Source organism: Cynoglossus semilaevis, chromosome 8, assembly GCF_000523025.1.
Source record: "Cynoglossus semilaevis isolate Cse_v1.0 chromosome 8, Cse_v1.0, whole genome shotgun sequence".
Taxonomy (NCBI): domain Eukaryota; kingdom Metazoa; phylum Chordata; class Actinopteri; order Pleuronectiformes; family Cynoglossidae; genus Cynoglossus; species Cynoglossus semilaevis.
In genome coordinates this window covers 5,593,931-5,617,120 of record NC_024314.1, presented here as the reverse complement: position 1 = coordinate 5,617,120, position 23,190 = coordinate 5,593,931, and the positions used below count along the sequence as shown (strand labels likewise).

Here is a 23,190-nt window from a genome sequence, read left to right as displayed (position 1 = left end):
ATGCTTCAGAACATCATGTGGACTGTGAAAACGTGTTTAACAGGCAAAAATATGCTAGATTTAGTGCAAGATTAACTGGAAATATGTTCTGGCATCGTTGTGACGACCCCGTCCTCTTTTCTGGTCATTTCTTGGTGTGTCTGTTTTCTTTTAGGTTTTTCCAGGTAGATGGGTGGAGCTACTAATTGGATGTGCACCTGGAAGGCTGGGCCTAGGTTATTTAACTGGCTCCTCCTTCTCATTCTTTCTCTCTCCGACCATTTCTCAGAGCACCTGCTTCCTGTTTGGTTTGTGATATTTGGTTAGAAAATAAATATTTTTGTTTTAAGTTACTTAAAAGTGTGTGGTCTCCCATTTTTGTCTTGCTCTCTGAGCCAGGGCTATGACAGTGATGTCAAGTGTAAGAAAAACAACTAATTGACATCTGGGGCTGAACAAACATTCATGAGAACAACTGTGAACAAACTGTGAAATGTCACTTGGCACAAAGTTGGGTAGGCAGTGACCAAGAAAACTAGGCATGGTACAAATGGGAGGTTCTGCTGAAATCACCCTGGGACAGAGAACAGAGCTGTTGCTGAGAAGCCTCATGGAACACAGTCAACACATTTCACACATGCAGAGGCTGGAAACAACACGCTCGGGGCTTCCACCTTCATTTAGATGAAAATGGACCTCCTCGAGATGAAATAAAGCCATTTTTAACTCCCCCTTCTCACTCCCGAGTCGGCCTCCTGTAATGTGCCCAGTCAATGGACTGTGGGTCTATTCAACTGCAGGCAGCCCACAGCGTGGCCATAAATAATGTAGGGCAGCTCGCATGAAACCCTAATCACCATTGTGCTGTCACCCAACAGAGAAGATTGCTTGTTTAATTTACTGCACTGCATCTGTCTCAGTTCTGGCCAATTTAGTTTCATGATTTCAATGGACATCCCAGGTATTTATCAATATGGTTCTCATCCCACGGCATAAATCACTTAGACTAAAATGTTTACGTGTCTGAGCCTGTGTTTTTGTTTTCCCTTGCATTTCTCGTGATGCTGTTTTATGTGTTCCACAGAGAATAAACAATAAAGTTGCAGCTTGTGAAACGGCGAAGGCTGAGAGAACGCCATCAACGCCCATAACCGGAGCTTATTATTGGCCATATACAACGTGCTTCATTACATTACTATTCCATTAGCATGCAGGCATTTGCATATTCCAGTCACCTCCTTCACAAACGCTGTTGATCATAAATGGCAGCCATATGCTGCCTTGTCTGCCACACTACAGACTTATTACTGCAACAAAACAAAAAAAAAAGATAAGAAAAATGAAAATTATGTAGACACAAAATGCAAAACCAATCAACAGCGCCACCATTAGTGACAGTCTCTTACAGTCTGACGAACTGAGTATTGATACTGGTAGATGTGCAATCTCAGGCCTAGTTTCCTGGGTGCATTTGTGAAATGATTTTGTTCTGTATATGCAGTTTATTTTCCACGGGGGAAGATTAATTACAGTGATTAGCCCTTAATGGTCCTTTGCTGTGCCGTTTTTGTTGGTAATTCTAGCCTGATGTCCAGCCCTTCAAACACAAACACAGTCATCTAACAGGCTGTGTACTGCAACATTTCACAGCATGACAGTGATTTGGTGTGATGGCTCCTCACCATGTCTGACTGCACTGTGATGACAGCCATTGCAGACGGAGAAAAGTGGCAGCAGCTCACGAGCTGCACACACTTGGCAGGCACATGTCCGTGCGGCAGAATGGTACAATCTCGGCACCGTGAGCCGGGCCAATAACGTACAGCTATGCAGTTCAAGGTGGCGGCGACAGTAGAATTACCTTTTGTTCGGGGCCATTATCTCTCCACTTCAGTGTTCCCATCACACTGACAAATGTGGCCCACAGCCTCTCAGGCTAATGTGCAGGCAGCTGCAAACTCAGCAGCTGCAAAATACACTGTCAACTGACACAGACGCCCACACAGGAGGCGCAACATAGAGGATTTGTTCCAGTGAACTCTGTGTTGAAATGCTTTGATTCGTGTGTCACTATGAAAGTGAACATGGGTACGACACCGGAGTCCGACGTGTATGGCCCATTGTGGTCAACCAGGACAGACACCAGATACAACAGGAGTCCGATTCTGATGGCCCTGATTATAGTCTACTATTTTTTCGGCTGGACTTGCAGCTGAGTTAAATACGAGTGAGGACTTACTTTCTTTGGCTTCTGAAAACCGCACTCACAAGGTGAAGATTTGTTTGAACAAGATATTTTGGCTAAAAGTAGCCGTGACTAACACCTTCACCACCAATATCTGACATCAGACGTCTGGCCAAAGAAAAGCGGTTCCAACCGCCTGGTCTGAGAAGTCAGTGCATGTGAAATTATGTGTTCAATAATTTAGCAGGGGCCTCTAAGGGCCTTATAAACATCAAAATGGTTCTCTGTTGGAAAAAAGTCTCTCACCTCTGCACTGCAGTGTTGTAACATGGAGTGGATTTATTTGATAATCATTTAGTCCTTCCAGTCATATTTAAAAGGAAAAGTTTCTGCTCTTTCAATATTCATGTTCTTACTTTCATTTTTTTGTCTCTGTATGGAACATCTCTTTTTTAACAGTGGGTGGGAAGAACCAACAAATCTAATGACATCAACATGGACTCTGGGAAACATTATTGGAAAATTGGCATATTAATCAATAATGGAAACAACTGTTACTTGCAGACATGCACTGGAGCCACCCAGTGTAACAAGTCTAATCTTCCAGTCTACATAAATATTACCCCTCTGGCACGAAAGGGATCCATTTAAAATATATATAAATATTATATTTCAAGATAACCGTTTGAAATAAAACCACACCACATGCCAATAGAACAAATGGAGGGTTTTATGCCTCTGTACAAAAATCACGATGATGCCGTAACTGACTGCAGTCCCACACTTGGCTCAGTGCGAGCAGTGCTAAATTTCTTTTTTAAAGGAGCGCTTAAGGACAGATTGGCTGGTCAGGCATCTGTGTAAGTGACACCCGCTATCTGGCTGGCTGTCGGAGTGGTGGCAGCAGAGGGTTAACTTGGCAGCTCGGCAGCTGTAAGAGGAATATTAGCAGCATGTCCTCCAGTGCTGACTGGGAGGGAAAGTCAGAAAGGGAGAGCGAGAGCGAGAGAAAGGAACGGCACAACGAAAAGGGAGTAAACGAAAAAAGGGAGATGAGGAAAAGGTAGGGGAGCACAGGGGTGGGTGTGCAAATCCAATTTCCAGTGACAGTGTGCTCAGGATCACTGTTTCAGTCAAAGAGTGCATCATTCGTCAAAGGTAATGGCAGTGTCCGGGGGAAAATAAAGGAAAATAGAACGGAGAGCATTCATTAAGGAAGTGGAGGACGGGGTGGTTTGCCCTCAATGTCTCCCCGGGAAAGTAAATATACACACAAACCATTATTTGCGCCTTTATGAGGTGGCAGGGCAGTCACGATCAAGGCCTAGTTCTCAGGATACAGGGATAATATTAGCACAAGAGCCGGAGGAAGAATCTGCCGTGTTGAGCACAGGCCTATCAGTGGAAATTAAGAGGTCTGCCTGGCTCCCTGGTAGGAAGGCTGGCAGGCTAGCAAACAAGCCAGGCCAGCCTGTCTGTCACACAGAGCTGTGGATGTAGTCAGTGGAAGCAATTGATACCATTGTTTTATGGAGAGCGGGGCAGAAGGGGATTAGGACCAACAATAGGGCCCTTTCACTGGAAATGTCAGCCGTCACGCCAGGGGACTGTCAGACTGAGCAGAGACACTTTCATAAAAAGCCAAGGTAAAAAAAAAAAGTGTGGAAAATGGTATGAAACTGTGTGACCAGAACGATGAAATGCTGTGACATGGGCCAGAATGTTCCCATGCCAAATGGTCGAAATGCAATCTCTGACATGGGACAACAGGTTATGGGAAACTTTCACAAAACAGACCATGTGAGCCAGAAATAAAAAAAAAAACAAAAAAACACACATATATAAATTAGATTCATTTTACTACCGTTCAGTGGAAACCAGCGCAACAACTGCAGATACAAATGTTGATAACTTCCAAGGCCTGCCAAAACGATCTGCGGCTAAAAACACATCCTTAATCAATAAGCAGGATAATAGGGTGTAGAGGTCTTTAGCTCAGCCTCATTAGAGAGGAAGAAAGAGACAAACCTGGCCTAATTCTTCAGGCGGATTAACATAGCGAGAAACCTAAAATATCACTAGCCAAGATCCATTTTGGGACGTTTTATCACGGACCTATAAAGGGAGAGATAAAAGGTTCTTTCTCTGAGTCCTGTGATAATTCCACCAGCCTTGAACCTCTCTGAAAAACCCGCTCTGAAGGTTTGAGGTGAATATAAATAAAGTACAAGTTGAAACGAGGTGCCCTGCAACTTTAAGGCTGGGTTGAATCCAAGTTATTCCACCACTGTGACCTAATTGCTCTCCCGCTCTCCCAACATGAACACTGGGAGCTCTGCTCTCTGGCATGTAAAGATTATTTAATACCATCAAAGCCGTTAAAACAAAAGTGAAAAGTAGGGGAGGGTGATTAACCCCTCACATGGCTAGTTAGGCTGTCCAGGCCTAGTTTGCGATGAACAGAGAAGAGTGAAAAAGACAATCAGTATGCAAAAGGCAGGTCTGTTTAACTGCCTGCGGCCCATGTGAGAGGAGCTCCCACATCCCCACATCAAAACGGCACCACTCCCCTCCAGCTACGCTCTCCTCCTGGATTCAGCTCCCACCCTGTCTCTCTCTTCTATTTCCCACACTTACTGCAGTCCCCAGGGCAAAGGCTACGTCACCGGGCACCACGGCCAAACCACTCTAACATCCCGTTTTATTTCTACTTATTCTGACAGAGTTTGAGCCACTTTTATTTGGGTCAAGACCAGTTTTATTAGTTATAAAAAGGCAGTACCACCGGACCCCCGAGTGTGAAAGTAAGTGAACAAGTTCACAACGCCATGTTTTGAAACATCCAGTGATCGTGTATAATGAAAGGGAGGTAGCCCCACGTAGCTGTAGCTGCAGGTGAAAGTGGACAGAATGTTTTGTTTATCTAGGGTTAGATTTTAGCAAGATTTTCTTCAGAATACGGGGAAACATCGAGTTACGAGGGCTAAGCCGAGCTCCATTTTCCATTCGACTCTGCACTGTGTCGCTCACTGTCCCTCGCTGGGTTATTTTACCCATTTTTATAACAATAATTTGAAATGTTTTCTGAAATATTATTATTTTATATTATCAATATATTTGTTTATATCTCTGTTTTTGATGTTTAGAAGGGGGTTAATTTAATTAATTAACTAATTAATAGTATATTTCTGGGAGGCTGGAACAAATTGTTTTTTTGTTATTTTTAATGGGTAAAATGCAGTCGAGATACGAGTGCTGTTGTGGAACGGATTGAAGACCCACTGTATAAGCCAGGTAATCAACTTAATTGTCATTGTTGTACTGTGAAAATGCCTTAATGCATTTCTGATCAATGATCTATGATTTAATGAATCTTAAAGGCACCAGAAGTAACTTTTTGGGATTTATTTTTAGACATTCAGACCTGGTACAAGTTTATTTTTCCTATTTACAGCAACTTTAATTTAAATTCTGCAGGGTTTTTGGTTTTGCACTGAGATGCTGACAGTGTTTGTGGGAGCTGGTAGAGGTGTGTTTACTGTTCAGTAGGAGCTGGGTGACATCTTCAGGGTTTCACTGCCACTAGCGGGGAGTGTGTCAAATCTGTCAGAGCCTGAAGAGTGCTGTGCTGCACAGGCAAACCCAGTGAGTCAGCCGGGCTCGTCAACAACACGGGGGGAGCAGGCTGCAGAGGCGATGCAGATTCTCCCACAGCAGAGGGAACCAAATAAAACCACCTGACACGCTCAAGATATTTTCAGAGGCAGCTCAGTCCAAATCCAAATTAACATTAATTTCCTATGCTGACCGGCAGACACCATCTATACACAGGGAGTTATACTCCACTGCCACTGGAACATTGGAGTTTAAGATAAAAGTTTATTAGTTTAGATATACAGTGTTGAAACAAATGTGATTATCAGTTTGGGTCAACAGAGGAGCAAAGACAATAGAAAAGTTAAACCAATTCATTAAGACATTAAGGAGGAGTTATTTCTTTCTTTTCACCATGCATGAAAACGCCTGTGTCAGTAATTGAAACAATCATTCATGCCTCTGTTGGTGCTGCCACACCACAAGTTATAAAATGAGTAAGAAGTACTCTAATATGCAAATGATTCATGTCGACTTTCAACTGGACACGGAGTGTGTGTCAAACCAAAAGATAAAATATGTTCAAATTAGATCTGACTAATTTCCTAAATGAATAATTCTAGTTAACAATTTCATTTTGACAACCCTTCCTTTGAAATAACTTGGTACTAGTTCTTAGTACGAGTTATTTAATAACTCATCATATGAAGTCGTTTGCTCCAATGAGCAACAGAGCATGAAAAAAACAAAACAGTGCCAGTGACTCAGTATTAGGTTTTAAAGAACATATAGGGGAGATTAAAAATCTCCCCTTCAATGTCATTCTCTCCTGACTTCACCATCTGTGGAGGAAGGAGAGGGTTATAATGAGGACGAGGGGTGTGTGAAGGGGCAGTGTAAGTGTGCCACTGCCTCCCACCTACTATGACACATTTAATGTCATGTGAGACTCGGGCGTGCACGGCTTTCAAGTGGCATTGTGCTCTCATGTTGAGAGAACACACACTTCCCGTCAGTGGTCGACAGTAAAGGTTTAACTGTTTCACAGAAATATCCGTCCAAACGCCAAATGACAGAACACATTTTAAAAAATTACAGCAATTTAGAAGCTCTTGTTTTCAACACAATGTTGGGACAGAAGATGACACTTGTACAATACTACGTTTACATCTCTGTTCAGAGAACATGACTGGAAAAAAGCAACAGCTTTTTCCAGCCTGCAGTTCTTCCAAAATAAGCAACCAGGTTCACACAACATATGGAGGAAGGTGAGATTTATTTCACCAAGAAAAATGGGGTTACAAGGTCGGGGTTATATCTGAATATATTCAGACATAAATGCAGTTGTTTTTGATCAGCTAAATCGTTGGTGTGACTCAATGCTTTCTCATTGGAGACCTTTTGACTGATGAGCCAAAATAATTGGGTAAATTTCCCTTGTGCAGAAACAAAAACATTAGCAGCCTGTGAGGAACTCTTCTTGAGCACAGGTTAGGGGTCAGAATCCAGAAAGAACACTGCAGCAGAAGGACAGAGGGAAAAGGTTCGTATCAAATTTGTTGTCCCAAGGCGGTTCCTCACTTCTACACAACTCGCTCGGAAACCAAAGGCACTGTTCTTCTTTACTGACTGCCAAAAATAAACTCAAACATGGAGCTATGCTTAGAGCGCCCACTGTTTTTAGACAACATAATAAAACTAAAACACTAAATTTGAACTTTTATAAGTAACCACAGCCATGATATGGAATAATGAAGTTGCATTTAGCATGACAACAAAAATTAAAACTTCATACAGTTGGCAATGAGAAAAAAAGTGAGTAAAATACTGGCATCATCCTACGGTATGATGCCAGTATAAACACAAACACCAAACTCCTCACACAGTCACATTCCTACCTCATAGAAAGGAGCAGTATTTTTAGAACTCATTAGCTGGCATGGGATCATGGGATCAGGTATCACAAGACAGCTAGACAGTCATAACAAAGGTTATTATGAAATTAATTATGCTGTATGCTAGTCAGCAGGGCAGGTTAGCAGTGTCACGCCCGCTCAAATACACATGTGAATCATAGCAGGAGACGAGGTGGCAGAGAGGGAAAACCCTGACGAACACTGAACCCCCGCAGAGCCTCTCTGCCTTCTATGCTTTTGTCTTGTGAATGTCACAAATTTCACTCGAAATACCCATCTATTTTCATTTCCAGCCCCACCCCACGGAGAAAATCCACAAGCATGTCTGCAGCCAGCTTCAGAGAAGTGGAGTGCGGCATCATAAAAGCTGTGGTATCCTTAAAATATCATTCAACAAATCGTGCTGTGCCAAATGCCTAAAGTGCGCCGGTTTACGGCAGATTACTCGCAGAGAGGCAAACTTCTACAAAGTACTTATTACAGCTTGAAGACACAGGGTAATAATAAGCGCTCTAATAAGTGGTTCAACAAGACATGGTTTTACAAGACAACAGTGCAGGTCTGTGACGCTGCAGGGTATGTAAATGAAATGTTAGAACACAGCGCTGACATTTAATTTGCCAAGATCAAGACACCTCCACTTGGCATATTATCTTGACAGGGGTTAATCACGGGTGTTAGCAAATTGGTTGAGATGTCTGTCAGTTTATAGTGGTGCTTAATTTTTTTTCTCCTTTCCGTTTATGTGACAGAGAGGCATGCCTGTCTGTCTTGATGGGTCATCAGGTTCCCATCTCTCTATTAATGCACTTGCCGTGACGAACCATTAGGTTTATTATCAATTAATCTGTCAATTATTTCCACAGTTTTCAGACTACTTTCTGTAACTGCATCTAAACCGAGAGGAGAAATAATCCTCGGATGTCAGAAACTGCTTGAAAATGTCGATCAGCGTTTCTCACACCTAATTACAGCAGCGTGCAACACTGCCGAGACTCTGCGTTCACACTCATTTTAATAACTGCAGAGATACTTCCCATTAGTCGCTGTATTTTTAAACCAGGTTTGATGAGCTGCAGTATAGGAAACTTTTCTCAACACCTGTCACCTACACTAAGTCTGAATCCACCTCCTGAAATAATCTTCCTTCTTTCCAGATTTTCACTTTCTCATTATAATCTGTTTGCCAATCATTACAATCGTCCTGACCCAGGCTGTCGATGATTTTGTCGTAAGCATAGAATGTGACAAATGCCAAGTATAACTTTGTACTTCTTTGCCCCAAACTTTATATATTACATTGGATTCTGCAAAGATTTCACGCTGGGGATCAATAAGTATTTTTGATTATTGTTTTTTGAGTATTTCTGATTCTGTTCTAGAGATCCTTTCTCTTCATCTGTTTTCAGATTTTAACTTGTCTGCAGTAAAGCAGAGATACATTAAATGTTGTTGTATGATTGTCTCCAATCACTGTCTCAACACTGTTGACCCAGATATTAAAATGTTGACTGACGACCTTAAACTTCAACAATATTAGTCGTTATTAAGGTATAAGACATTCTTCGTAAACAGAGGGCTTGAAGCTGGAGGCTGTGACTAATGTAGGATATGATCATCAGAACATGCACTTACTGTACATATGATCATCAGAACATGCACTTACTGCGTTACTTAATAAAGAAGCTTTAGTTTGCAACCCCCCAACCTGCAGTGGAAATAGTCTGTCCATTCCCATAGTCAGGGGCCTGGTTGATAATCTGCATGGGTTCTAATTACAAATATGTGTGTATATCTCCAAACTCAAATCTCTCATTATGCAGTCTTGACTGACATTTATAACTGAAATTCTAAAATTCTAATACTTATTTATTTTTGTTTCATAATTAAGAAATAACATTTTGCAGCTCCAACTATACATCAATGCGACCGTTGGCTGCAGGTCTTAACAGATGACATGTCACAGTGAGGTGACATTCAACCATGCATTTGTGCTAATTAACAAATGAATTCTAATTCCTTATTAACAAATTAATTGATCGTAATTCATAAATGAACTGGTGCAAAAATCAAACAGGCCTTTCTGCTCTGCTGCAAGACTTAAACTGCTTATTTGGGTAAAGCTGCAGTGGTTTATTCTCTCTCTAAAATGCATTTTCAACAGTCACAGACTGAATAGAGAAGTGTCAGATCGGGAGTCTGGAATGTTCAGGAGCTGCAGCAGAGGACAGTTAGCTCCTCATGCTAACTAAACGGACGTTTATCCGGTGAATATACACCATGTGACGCTGGGGCACAATGGAGATTAGTTTGTTTTCGTATTTGTTTGGGGTTTTTTTTTCTCAAAGTAACGCGTCTATACGTTCCCACTCCCTCACATCGCCAGCGACAAACGTGTAAACAGCGTGACTTCACACATGACGCATTTAAAAAGCTCCAGGTAAAGACAACATCAGGCGAAGACTAACCGGGGCAGAGCCCAGTCTGAGAGCAGGAGACACGGAGAGTGTCACACGTTGACAGCCTGTCACTGACAGGTGGAAGGAAAATAAATAAATACCTGGGACCTGTTGACTCCTCCTCCTCCTGCCGCCGCCGCTGCTGCAGCTCCTGTTCTCCTGCCTGCAACTTCTCCTCTTCTCCCTTATCTTCTGCGCCTCGGCCGATGGAAGTTGCTGCCGTTATTTTCTCTCGCAACCGTTGCACTTTTTCAAACTTTGCGCGTCGACCCTCCGACGGCGGTTCTCCCGGGTTGACTTTAAATCTCCGCCACCTCTTCCCCCCACTACTTTTCACCAGGGTCGGTACGGAAGCAGCGGCAGCCTCGTCCAGGTCTGTGGCAAGTTTGTCAGAGCCGTTTCGCTCAGGGAACCATTGCAGTCACGTTCTGTGTGACTGTGAAACCCAACACTGGCTGTGGAGCCGCCCCTCGCCATATATGGAGACTGGTGCTGAGGAGTGAATGGTCCTCCTGCCGTTTACAGATGTGCCGCTCCTGCTCCTGCTGCTGCTGCTGCTGCTGCAGAACTGTGTATATCTGTGTGTGAAAGACAGGAGCGAAGTGCAGCATCATTAGGTGTGGCTGAGAGTGAGGATGAACAATCGGGAAGTGAAAGAAAGAACAACCCTCACACACAGATACGGCCCCTCATCACCCATACCTGAAGCCCGTGAACGCCAACAAACAATTGTGCAGAACATGTCTGCAGTTGCAGACAGTTGTCTGTGTGCAATGCCAAAAGTAAACAACTTTTTTTAATGTCTGCAGACTGAATAAAAAACGAGGAGCAGCTTTGATTGTTTGCTGTCCACGGCTTTATCTCATAATGATTTTTAACCCTGCGGCTGAAGAGTTTTACATTTAAACTTGAAGACTGTGAACAGTCTGAACAACAACCTCTAAACTCACATCATTTTTGTTAGGGTTGAATTTTTAATTTTGTATATTCTCCAATTCTAAGTCCCAGTCCTGATATTCCTTTGGTGGATTTTCAAGTCATTTACAATAAACTTAGGGCAGTGTTATATATGTGGCACAGTTCTGCACTGCACTGTGTTTGCGCGCGTGTGTGTGTGTGTGTGTGTGTGTGAGCTCAGGCCTAACCACAGTAATGACACCTAGCAGGAACATACTTACAGGTACAGGCAGTTTTATTTTCTGCCACAATATTTCAATCCCAAATGAAATGTATATTTCTGCTTTAAACAAAACTCTTAAAATCAACTCTGTCAATAAAACTATAACAAAAATAAAGATGAATAAACGAGGAACTTTCTAAGGTAAGTAGTAAGGAGCCGGGGAATGCAATGTTTCTGTGAGAGTCCTCATAACTACAGAGAGACAGACAGCGTGTGTGTTTGTCTGTCCGCGTGCCAACATTATACAAAGAAGTGTACACACCTGTGAGTGTGTCTCTGTGCCAGGGATTTGTTTGCCAGGGGAATGCTCCAGGTTCTCAGATGTCACAGCTACACTCGATAGTTTTCCGCCCCAGAAAGCAAAGTTTTGTGAAAGGTGTTGGATGTGAAACCCTCCTTGTCCCATATGATTGTACAAAAGGCCACAAGATGGCTGGAGACGTACCCTGCCTTCAAGTTACCAACTCAGTTGCTCTTCAACCTTCCCAGGAGCGACAGTATCCTCCTTGTTTTGGCCTTGCTGCCTTGAAGGCTTTTATATACAAGTGCAGTGAGTGGCACTGAGCTACATCAGTTGTCACACATCAAAACACACAAGTATGGACTTCATGTCAGCTTCAAGTATGGACACAAGTATGGACTTCTCCTTCCTCCACAGCTTCAGCTTTGAAGAGGGGTGAGTGTGTGGGGAGGGAGGGGGAGCAGGGGGAACACTGGACACAAACCTGTGGGTAACCATGGACCCAGGCTGTCTGCTAATAGAATAGTTGAAAAGATGGAGCCCCCCTGAAGTTCACTGACATGTGACAGGTGAGAGTGGTCTTTGCCTACAGCGTGTGGCTGTGTACACAGTGCAGACCCACCCTCCATTACTGAACTTCAGCACACTGACTTGTATTGTCTGGCGTTAGGTTTCCTCTCCATAGCTCCAGGTTGAAGGGTACAGTTCGGCCTCTGGGGTCTCCTCAGCCCAGCTGCATCCTCCGCTCTCAGCCAGGGCTGCAGTGGAAGTTTCTAGACTTGAATCCTAATGGTTTTCCAGCTGACAAACACATACAGATATAGAAAGTGTTTCAGTGAGCTCTGTGCAGCATGGTGACAAGTCATGTGATGCATGTTCTACGTCATGCTTTACGGCGCCTGTATGTATGTTTGCAGACAGCGCTCCAGATCGTCAGAGTTGACACAGTGGCCTGTAGGTTACATGTACAAGCTCTACAGACAGGAAGTGAGAGTTTAGACTTTTTTTGAAGAACCAACTCATGTCCTGAAACTGCCATTACTATTATAACTGCTGTCATTTCAGCAATGTCGCTATATAAGGAACAGCAGATACATGTGTTTTATCCAAAGGTAGAATGTGGTATTTTAACATGTTCTTAAATCAGAGGAGTACACCTTGAACAATAAAACGAACTATTAACTAAACATTGAAGGGCTGAGGACGACAAAACAAAGGTCCAACAACTCCTTTGGGCAGGTTTAAGGGCCTTTGTAGTGAGGAGCAGATTTTACAGCAGCCATTAGGGCTGTGTATTGGCAAAAATCTGGTAATACGATACACGATACAATATATTGCTATAAACTGCAATACTATAGGCACGATGATAAAGTTTTTTTAAGCAATCTAATTGTAATGAAACTGTCAGCATAGTAAACACACTTCTGTTACATGCTCAACATCAGGTTACTAAAATGTGTAATCGCTAGAGAAGAAATAAAAGCAAAAAAATAAATAAAAAAAGAACCAACACCATGAATATGTGCATGTTAATTGTTAACCAAAATAAAAATAAAATAGCAACAAAAGGATTTGAGTTCCTGAAGGCAATGACAACTGAAGTTCGACTGAGGTGTTTTTAGACAGGTAGAAGTCACAGTTAACACTGACATATTTCTGGAAAAACAAAATAGTGCCAAGAGGGAAGAAACTAGATCACAAACAAAAAGCTGCACAGTGTAATAAGAGGATATTTTTATTGTAGAAGATTTTGTTTCTTTTCTTTAAGAACTGTGACTTTCTGTTACGAACAGATTCATTTTCATACACTGTTACTTGTCTTCGTTTGAAATGTTTACAGAGTGTAAACATGCTACACCCCCATGTAATGATATGTTTGACATTTTCGGATATGCCCTTGGAAATGCTCAGGGCCTGAAAGAATTCACCAGCATATAATGATGTTGTTTGACGTTTAAGGAAAAGTGATGCAACCCTTATTTCTCTGCCACTGCTTGTCTTTGGTAAGTCCAGTTACACAGCTGCTCTGTGTTCACCCTGGCTTCCTCTACTTCTACAGATCACTAATTGATAAGCTAATTGCGTTGGACTATTTCTTGGCCAAAGGTAGTTACTTCCTGGAGTTTCAGCTGGTGATGCTGGCAGCCAGTCCAGTTGATTCCTCCTGTTTTCAGTTTTAATGTTGGGCTGGCTGTTGCTACCTACATAGACGTAGGCTTCTACGGATTGGCAGCAAATAAAAAAAATCACTTCTCTTTTTTCATTTCTTTAAGAATAAACTCAGTGTAGTACACACGGCTGTTACCAACACCGTAACTGGTTATTATTACATTGTTATGCAGGTGTTTAATAGAACTGTAGTGTCTCTGTTTCAATTTACAAAGCATTCTGGGCAATTAAAATGATGATGACAATTAAAATGATCCTGGCCTCAGTGCCAAGTATGCACAGCCACCTGAAGAAGAAGAAAAAACAAAAACTGTGACCCCGCCCTTAAAATAGACGTTCCGTCTACAGCTCTTAATTTTTGGTGCTGATTTATCATGCGAAAATACTAATGCTATTTCTAAAGCCTGGTAACATTAGCTTTACCCCCCCCCCCCCCCCCCCACCACCCCCCCCCCCCCCCCCCACCACCCCCCCCCCCCCCCCCACCACCCCCCCCCCCCCCCACCACCCCCCCCCCCCCCCCACCACCCCCCCCCCCCCCCCCCACCACCCCCCCCCCCCCCCACCACCCCCCCCCCCCCCCCCCCACCACCCCCCCCCCCCCCCCCCACCACCCCCCCCCCCCCCCACCACCCCCCCCCCCCCCCACCACCCCCCCCCCCCCCCCCCCCACCACCCCCCCCCCCCCCCACCACCCCCCCCCCCCCCCCCCACCACCCCCCCCCCCCCCCACCACCCCCCCCCCCCCCCACCACCCCCCCCCCCCCCCACCACCCCCCCCCCCCCCCCCACCACCCCCCCCCCCCCCCCACCACCCCCCCCCCCCCCCACCACCCCCCCCCCCCCCCACCACCCCCCCCCCCCCCCACCACCCCCCCCCCCCCCCACCACCCCCCCCCCCCCCCCCCAGTACCACATACCACGTGCCAGGGCCTGGTGGGGGGGAAGTGTGGCAGAGGTGGGTCGGGATAGAGTTTGGGGATCAGTTTGTAGGGCGTCACTGCTACAGACTGATTTCAAGTTCACTTAATGTCATTGTTGTTAAAGCTGAGGTGAAAAATGAGAACTAAACCACTAGGGGTGGATCGACCTTTGTGGGGCACACACTGTGAAACCTGGAGGAGGTGCCAAGGGCTGCTTGAGTCTCACAGTCCAAGGAGTGGTTTGACTCTCGTCCAGTCTCCCGCTGCCCTTTTAAAGCCGAGTATTTATTTGGACCCACCTGCAAACAACACTGTAACTGTGTGTGACTGTATGTTACAGTGCAACCATGGAAAGAATTTGATCAGAGTTGAAAGACAAGGTTTGTCTCAATGGAAGACTTTCCTGATATATTCAAATGAATTAAGAAACCCATCTACCATAGATCTGTGGTCTTTGTAGCTGCCTGGGGAGCGCTTGAACATGTCACCAGTGGACGTGTGTCTGGACGAGTGTGCTGAAAAGCTACAATGCCTCCACTTTAAAGTGCTAGTTTGTGAATAGAGAATAGAGTAGAAATGTGCGAGGGGGGAAGAAAGAGCGAGCCTGTGAGATCGTATCAGCCGCATGGAAAGAGTTATCCAAGAGCCCAGAGCTTTCTTTGAACTACGACTGGTTGTTAAGAAACAGCTTTCACCCAGAGCATATTTGAATAACATGCCACCAACACACTCTGGGGAGGACAGTGGGCCGCAACACCTAACAGATATGCAGCGCCACCACCAGCCCTGCAGCCACACAACCCCACCCTCACCCAAAAGAAGCCGTACTCCTCTCAAATCTCACCTGCAAGACAGAGAGAAGCCCATTATACAGTTTAATTTTCTTTCTCATTTTTCCCCCTCCTGGCCTGAAAAAAGATGATTTTTCAAACCTCTGACAGCCAAGCCTTTCAGAGGACTTAGTCCATCTGAAAACATGTGGTAAGCCTTGTGGAATGTTTCAAATGACTCCCAGATGTGGGCCGCAGACAGGTTTAACCCATTCTTCTCCTGCTCAGCAGCAGGGAGGAGGTTTGAAGGAGGCCTTACTGGGTAGAGAGTCTGAGCAATATCAAAAAACTGTTATCCCTCTCTGTCCATTTTTGTTACATTCAAACCATTAAGGCTCACTGAACTGTGGCTTAATGTGATTTGCCGTAAGGCTAGAAATGGAAGCCCTCTTATGCTGCATTACCCCAGGATAAAGATTCTTACAGTGCTACAGTTTTTGCAAAAGTCTTTGAAATACTGGGCATTATTAAAAGTCTGTTGTTTTTGTTTTTTTTCTTTCTTTTCAGTAATGCGACCCATAACAGAACAGTATGGTCTGCAGGGCTTGGCCAGTGTTATTAAAGTAAAGGACACGTTCTCAGCTTCCTTGATGCTTCACTTGAACTTCGTCATCATTGTTTACATAGCATGATTAAGCCTGGCTCTAAACCAGGGTAGTTGGGTTGTTTTATGGAGGATAATGTTGTTGTAGCAAAACTCTAAAAGATGGTGGTTGCGATGAAATAGGGAGGGAGGCAACAGAGGAGCCAAGCTACCAAATGGAGAAGGAGGAGGGAGGGAGGGAGTGATATCCTATGAGCAACAAACTCAAGTGACCCCATTCCTTGTTCTCCTGCTCTATCTCCAGCTATGTTGCTCCCTCCCTTTCTACCTCCCTTGCTGGGTTTTACTCTCTCTCTCTCTCTCTCTCTCTCTCTCTCTCTCCCTCTCTTTCCCGCTCCCTCCCTCCCAACCAGCCTAGCCAACTGTGAAGCAGTTGCCTGACACACCCGTCAGCCTGCCAGCCAGCATTTTGGACTGGGTCTCATTATACACAATCATCACAGGCAGAAAGGGTACATGCAGACAAGTGATAAAATTGCACTAAAATCGAGGGCAGAGGAAGAGTGGCAGGCAGTCACTCTGGCAGCGAGTTAGCGAGCAGAGCGAAGAATGAGAGGAGCAGCCAGAGGAACAGCGATAGACAGAGAACAGTGCTGCGCTACGAGGCTTAGAGCAGGATACCATCGCCATACGAGGCCAGAGCAGGCTGGGAAAGATTGTTACTGCCTTCAGCTTCCACATGTGAATGCACCGCAAAGGCCCCTCTCCCCCTTTTTTCCCCTCCCATAAGCCTCTCCCCAAGGAAAGGCCAATGTTTTAAAAGCAGCACAAACAATTCTCCTTTTTGATTTCTGAGAGGGAACTGCTGTTTAGCCTCCTTGGCCTTGCTGTGTTACAAGTAGCCTGATACTCTGAAAGTCTGGTCGTACTTTAAGGGAAAGATAATTTAGGGTTCGAGTGCTAACCTTCCATGTAATTTCTTTTGTTTGTCTCCAATAGTTCAAAACTCATCAAGTTTTCTGCTTTTTAATTGCCAATATTCAACTCAAACTGTCAAATCTTGTCACTGTAGCCCTCTGTAGCAGTGAGTCAAAGGGTGTTCATTACATTTCTCAAGTTTCTGATAATCAATCAGTTTTCAAGCTTGATCTGTTTTAGCTGTATGTTAACGAACTCCAGATATATTCATGCTACCAGGTGGGGGCGACTAAACGTTAGACATTCATTGTTGTAGGTCACATGACAGAGTTAGCCACTGTCCTAGCTGATCCTAAACTAAGTCTTTGTGTTTTTCAATCTATGGACAATGACTGAAGCCATAAGTTCAGCAGTGAGAAATGTTCAAATAAAACACAAATTTGCAATTTCTTCCATATCAAAGGAATAAAAAGCAGTTTCCCTCAGAACAACAAACCTGCTACCCTTCACCTGAACACCATCCTTGTACCCACTCAAGGTTATGCTACACCCACTCCCTCCCACTGTGTCTTCCATTTCAGATCATCAGGGTGCCAGTTGCCATCATGTTTCCCTTCCCAGCATCTCATCAGAGAAAACCCAGGGAGTATGTCCCTTTAATTAGACCGCCCGTGAAAATAATGGTGCATTAATGACATTTCTATGGGGGCCAATGAGCTGGAACAACAGAGGAAAGACTAAATCACAAATCAATTCCAACAAATGTAATTAAGGCTTAATTAGCCTCCAGGGTGTCACCAGAATGCCATGGAGAAGCTGATGTAGAAGCCAGGAAAAAGAGAGAGAGAGTGAGGGGACGCGAAAGATAGATTTCGTAAGGAACTCAAAATGGTCACGGGTCAAGGCAATGTCACCGCTGTTTGTAAGGATCACCAGCTTTAGCACCCCCTCTGTGTATGTAACGCTCATGGAGAATACACTACATTTGTTGTGTATGGCGCTAGGCGATCACAACATCACTTAATGGCCTCTGTGCTTTGATTAAAGTCACAAGAAATGCTTGTGTCTGTGATGCTAAATTTGTGGCTCTTGGCGCGTGCCTGTGCGGTTTAAAGGGGAGGACTGATTTAAAGGCAACACTTCCAGTGTGGAGCCACACAGCCAGAGCTGGGTAGAGAAGTGCTAATTCTCTATAAAAACAGCAGCATGTACGGTTAAGCCCAGCAACATTCTGGTGTTAAAAAGAAAGGAAGGGTGGGGGAGAGAAAAAACAACCGAGGGGGAAAAAAAGAAATGCTAAACCACAGGGAGGCTTGGAGAGCACTGGCCTGCCTCGCTGGATGCCAGATCACACAAACACGGACTCTCGCGCCAATAAATGAGCTTCATAAACTGCAATTAAAACCCTGGGCACTAATTTAGTGGAAATGGCAGCCTGTAAAAAGCAATAGTGTAAGAGTAAGGAGCGTGGAGGAGGAGAGGCAGAGGAGCAGGAGAAGAACGAGTTACTGGAGTTCAACAGAATTTCTTTTCCATTTCCCTTCATTCCTTAGATTAATGCAAAACATACCATAGTCATACTTTCTGCTAGATTGCACCACACTATTGCAGAAAGAGACTCACTTTAAATGTATGACACACACACACGCAGACAATCAGTGTGTTTACATGCACACTTGCATGTAAACACACTACAGTTACTGCTCTAATGGCAGTTTGATTGGACTACTGTATTTGTCAGTAATAAACTGACTGCCCTCCCCTGTTTGCAGATGTATGTACAATATAACTGCACTACAATCGACTGAGGCTTTCTTTTAGCCTGTTAGCATGAGGCTATTTCTTGTTTACACATTTGACAGCAGCATTTAGCTAGCTAGCAACAATTGACAAATCCAAAAACCATCACTGTTGTTAATTAACAGGTTGAATGCCAGGTTCCCTTGCTTTGGTATGTCTTGAGGCTACACTAGAACATGTTGCCCATTCAGGTGCCCCGGAAACATTAGCACATGCTACCAATGCTAGGATGGCAGACGCATTTGGAAAAAGCGCACAGTGCAGAGTTGATTTTGTAGAATTAATTTGCTGTACATTTTCCATATAAAACATTGACCTTTTCATATGTTTTTTTTGTTTGTTTTTTTTTGCAGGCAGATAATAACAGTTTTAAATCCTGAGTGCAACTTTAGGGGCAAATAGCTACAGTTAATTGTACTTTGGCTGCAAATCCATTGGTTAAAGGATGTGAGTACACCAGACCACAACTTAAGTCAAGGGGACAATAATACAGTATGTACAACTGACGAACGTAATCTCTGTTGAAATTCCTACAATTTAACTTCATTGGTGCCACTCAGAAGGAAGCCCTAAATGTATAGATCTGTCTTCCTGCACTTACAACACACTTTTACATCCTGTACGCACACACTCTGATTTTCAATAGCAATCCAGGAGGCAGGTCTGTCAGAGCAGAGAACTTGGTGTGGAGTGGACAGGCCTGATGGGAGACAGCTGCTCTGGCCTGCGATCCACCAGAAGATGTGTTTATGCACCGTGTGCATAAACACGTTTTATTTCAACCAAAGAGACGTCGCAGCCTAAACTGTCATGTGATATACTTGTAATGCCTCTCAGATCCATCTGTATGGCCATAATGAGGGACGAGTGGTTATGTCATGCATCACAGTGGAACTCTGTTAGACAACTATGTCAATGCCTCTGGTTGCTGTGGTGCAGAGAGACAGTAAAATTTCAAAGGGTGCAAAAAAAAAAAAGAGCCCGTGGTGTCTAGAGGCGCTGTGTGTGTGAATTCCTCGCAAACCAGCAGCGGCTCTTCCTCCGCACAGGATGGGTGGTTTCAACACCTCTTCCTGGTTAAGATTACCGCTGCGTATTGTCTGACCTTGAGCTGCTTCGTCTTCCCCCCTCCTTAAACTAATCATGAGCTGGAGCTTAAAATTCTTTTCAAAGAAGTTTCTCAGTCAACTCCAGATAAAAGCTGATAAAACACTTCCCTATCTCAGTGATAGCAACTGAATCAAAAACTAAAAATGGCCTCACTGAGCCACATTTAAATACATGCACTGAAGTAAATATGGAGGAAGAAAAAAACTAACAGATTTTGGTGTTAAATATTTGGTGTAAAAAACAAATCAGTAACAATATAAAACGTAAAGAAGCAGAAACGGAGAAAAAGATATGCTACTCTTTTTTCCTTTGAGAGAGTGGAGCAGGTTCAGCAATGACCTGGCTCAACTTCAGCAGCTTCAGAAGAAATCCAATGAAGATTCAGCAAATAGCTGGCTTATAATCTGACAGTGAGTGAAGGTCCAACAAAGGTCATGCTCATCATCTGGCAGCATCATTACAGGTCCAGAAAGAGATCAACAAGGAACTTGCTCAGCACCTGGCACCTACAGTTCAGTTCCAGCAAGTATCTGGCAGTCTCAGAAGAAATCAATGAGATGCTAAGGAACTTCAGAAGAGGTCAAGGCGACGTGGACAAAGGACCTGGCTCAGAAACCGGCCGTTCCAGGACAAGTACAGAGAGAACGTTCAGCAAGAACATGACTCAGTATCTGGAAGCCTAACACGGCGTTCTACAAGGACCAGTCACAGACTATTAAAGTTGCAGCACAAGTTGCCCAGCTAAAATATGCCCAGCAACTGCCAGAATCAGAAGGGGTCTAGATGGAGAACTAAAGTAGAATGTAAAGGGTCTGTACTTGTATAGCACTCGACGCAGAAACCAAGGGTGTCAGGGGTGAACCACCAAGACTGGATTCAATCCCACAACCCTTTTCTAATTACTGAACAAGTCCAAAAATGTCCAGCAGCAATCTGACACAACATGGAAAAGGTCCGTCAATAACCAGACTTCTAATCTAAGCTCAGGAACATTGATGAATATTTGGTATAAAGTCCAGCAAAGAATCATCACCGTCCTGGACACACTTGCCTACAGGGGTCTACAGGGGTCTTTGTGAAAGTGAAGCAGGAACAATGTATATTTTTTGGAGTTGATACATGGTGAAAAAATAAACCAAAAGACTAAAGCACAAAGTTATTGATTTACAATGACTGAAATAAGTAAAGTCATTAAATGCCCTAAAAAGAACCCTGAGATCTCTAACAGATGTCTCGTGAAATATATCAACACATTGCTTACTCACAGCACAAAGCTAGTTATTTTTAATTACCATTGTGTGCCAGGCAACGTTACTACAGTATAACGCCCCAAACACACGCAGCACCACAGGGCCCAACATAGGCTAGAACTAAGCAGCCTGAGCACTGTAATCCCTGTGCTGCGTCGCCTTTGTTAATTGCTTATTGATTACTGTGTCACACTGGGACAAAAAAACTGTGGGAACAATGCAAGGAATTGAGGGACACAATGCACTCGGAGGGTGGTGAGTGTAATGTAGACCCTGCTGGAGACAGTAAATAAAAAGGCGTGCTCTTCACCAACGCACAGGAGAGCCTCGGTTTTAACACCAGACGGTTCGGGTGTTGAGGGTGGTGAGGAATGGGTTCACGGCAGGTTAGCAGGATATTAATTGTGAGATTTTATAGTTATAAATATCTATCAGCATCTAAATCATCTGCTCTCTTTTCTTTGGTGAATTTCATGTCAAAGAGTCATCATGTGCTCCTGCTGATTAGCATCGTATGTGTTACAAGGCTGGACTCAACCCCCAGGTTGGGCACCATTGTGTTAGATGAAGGGTCAAACCATTCTTTTCTGCACTTTATATCTTGGTTTCTTCTAGATCTTGTTGTTATAATTTGTAACTTCTGTGGTCTGTGCTGCTGCCACACAGTCATTCCTCCAGGGAGGGATCAATAAAGTTCAACCTTAAATATAAACCATACCCATGTGTACGTGTTTATTCAATTATTAGAAATAATACAAACTATTTTGAAAATGTTTTTCTGTAATTTTATGATCAGTCAGGCTCTGATGGTATTTCATATACACACCTTGATCGGATGCTGACAGAAGCAGACACTGACTCAGGATCTTCAGCTGTCCTCCTGTGATCCACAGTATCCTGCGGCCGGTCTAATCCGACTGGTGGTGAAGGGAAACTTTTCCTTGATCTCTCTCTGCAAGGAAAAGAAATCTCACCAGGACAGCAGCAGAGCTGCAGCAGCAGAAGGTATGGTATTATCTCCTAACGCTCTCTGTGGCTCCAAAGAACAGGAGTCAAACATAGGAGACAGGAAGGAGTGTCAGTGCAGGTTCTCCTCATTTGCAGCTTCTAACATTTTTTTTGAGTCTGTAATATGGAATATAAGAGACGTTTGGAACTGGTTTGTGTTATTGGGGTGTAATACCCTGTGTTCGTACATTACCAGGTCTCTGCAGCTTAAAACACGTGTTTGTGTTTCTCACCTCAACTCATCAAAATTCAGCCTTTGGATGAATCTCTTACTCATGTCTCGATCATCGACTTCCTTCAGTCAACAGCATCAACTGCTTCCCTGCTGCCTCTGCCTCTGGCTGTCAGTGCAGATTATCTGTGAATTTCAACAGATGGAGTGAAGAAGTGTGTTTACTGTGAGGTATAATAGTAATCATGGGAACTAAAAGCCTTGAATAATTTACAGAAGGTTGTGAAAAGCAATCCTGGATATACTGGAACAATTCAAAGACATTGAAGAATCTGTGGGATTAGAATCTTCTGGACTAAAAAATCCATCCATCCATCCATTCATTCATTTTCATCCTCTTATCCGTTACCAGGTAATAAATAAATCCACGACCGCCATCCAAATCACACTGCACCGTACCAACCCCCCTGAACCTTCCTGCAGGTGGTCAGTCCACTGGAAGGTACCAACCGCCCTAACTGGGATTCAAACTTACCCAGGAGGTGAACCCTGGGGTTCCACACCAATGACAGAGACATTGCCTCTGGGCCAAAGCGACACGGACTAAAAAATGTTAACATTTAAATAGACTTTATTTTCCCCTCCACTTTAGCACTTTCTTCACTTTGCGGTGATGTTTTGACCTGACCTGACCTGGTCAGGCTGGTCTCACCCAGACCTTGGTAAAAAAAAAAAGGTCCACGGTTGTTGTCTTTGAATATTCTATTAAAAGACCCTGTGAAGCCTCCAACTTGTTTTTAATATCCCCCATATGGTAACCACCATCAGAATGGACTAAATGCAGCATGATCCTAAATTGATTCGATGCAGAGCTAAATTTAACCCTAATTCCCTGCCATATGCCCCAGGCTC

At 43.9% G+C, this 23,190-nt stretch overlaps 1 protein-coding gene across 5 annotated transcripts in view; it reads right to left on the bottom strand.

The window, feature by feature from the left end:
• Window positions 1-22,058, bottom strand: part of LOC103381752 (retinoic acid receptor alpha) — a 176,290-nt gene extending 154,232 nt beyond the window's left edge. For 4 of the 5 annotated variants that reach the window (XM_017034297.2, XM_025057420.1, XM_025057419.1 and 1 more), the window contains exon 1: window positions 10,235-10,966. The gene's annotated coding sequence lies outside the window, so the exon portion shown is untranslated. Of the gene's footprint in view, window positions 1-10,234; window positions 10,967-12,205; window positions 12,356-21,924 lie in introns of those variants that run through there. The other variant, XM_025057418.1, reaches the window with a different exon arrangement.
• Between the last annotated feature and the right edge of the window lie 1,132 nt (window positions 22,059-23,190).